Source organism: Schistocerca piceifrons, chromosome 9, assembly GCF_021461385.2.
Source record: "Schistocerca piceifrons isolate TAMUIC-IGC-003096 chromosome 9, iqSchPice1.1, whole genome shotgun sequence".
Lineage (NCBI taxonomy): Eukaryota > Metazoa > Arthropoda > Insecta > Orthoptera > Acrididae > Schistocerca > Schistocerca piceifrons.
Genome location: NC_060146.1, coordinates 207,523,538 through 207,524,995, shown reverse-complemented (window position 1 = coordinate 207,524,995; position 1,458 = coordinate 207,523,538).

The following is a 1,458-nucleotide window of genomic DNA, read 5'->3' as shown; positions in this document are numbered from 1 at the left end:
GAACTTGTGAATCACACGTTGCCGGTGGTAACGGAGTATACAGTCCCATGTTAGGGAATGTGTGTCCAGTAAGCGGAAAGAGTGGTCAAGGGCGGAAGTAGAACCGAGGCGTGGTGACGTGTTTACAACACCTCTGCGCTGCTCACTCTGCCCGATACTCGCCGCGTCGACAGCTGCTAACGGCCGCGTCGCAGTGTCACTACAGTACCGTGGCAAGTCTCACAAACGAGGAATACGCCGACATCCACCTCATCTACGGGCTTGCAGATGGAAGAGCTGACGTTGCAAGGCAACCGTATCACGAGAGGTTTCCTAGCCGGCGCCTTCCATCAACAAAAACGTTTTACTTCGTGGACAGGCGCTTGAGGGACTATGGTGCACCTCCAGGATTTATTGGTCGTGGCCGACCGTCCACGTACAGTGCGGATGACGAAGAAAAAGTGTTACAGACTGTTGCGGAGGACCGAAGAGTAAGCACTAGGTCTCTCGCCACTGCGGTCGGAATGTCACAATCTACTGTTATGCGAGTACTCCATAGAAACCATTACCATCCCTTTCGCATGCAGAAGGGACAGGCATTATTGCCGGAAGACTACCAGAGGAAGCTGGACTACGGCGTCAGACACACGACCAGCATTTTTCAGGAACAATACTGTTCACTGACGAAGCCTATTTCACGAAGGAGGGTATAGTGAATTCGCATAATTGGCAGGAGTGGGCGGACGAGAACCCCAACAGCACAGTGATACGAGGATACCAACAACGATGCGGTGTCAACACCTGTTGTGGTATTATTGACCACCATCTCATAGGGCCACATGTGCTACCACAAAGGCTTACAGGAGAGCGGTATCTGCGTTTCCTGGTTGCTGCATTACGGGAATTGTCGGAAGACGTTAGTTTGGCTTCTCGTATGAATCTCTGGTAGATGCATGACGGTGCCCCCGCTCACTTCAGCGGCTCAGTACGACGCCATCCGGCCAACGCCTTCCCTTCGAAATGGATCGGTCGTGGAGGCCCTGTAGCATGGCCAGCAAGATCGCCAGACCTGAATCCACTGGATTTCTTTTTGTGGGGCCATCTGAAATCTGTGATTCATGAAGGAGAGGTTGTTGATGTCAACACCTTCAATTCAGAATACAACATGCCTGTGATATTACGCAAAGAGATACAGACATGTTGGATCGTGTTCAGCAATCCTTCCTGCAGCTTCTTGTCGTGTGTTTCTATGTTAGTTTCGATTTGTACAGCTGTATTGTATTCGTTTGTATTAACTGTCACGTGCGTGTGTAGTTGTATTTTGTATTCTGAGTCTATGTGCTCGTTTCTTAAAACTAAGTCTGGGACAAGAAACCAAATTATAAAACATGCATGTACAGTAGTGCAGCCCCCTTCCCTTCCCCGTGCCAACCAGCCACGATGCATAATACCGGCCAGCGTAACAGGTACGAGACGTTG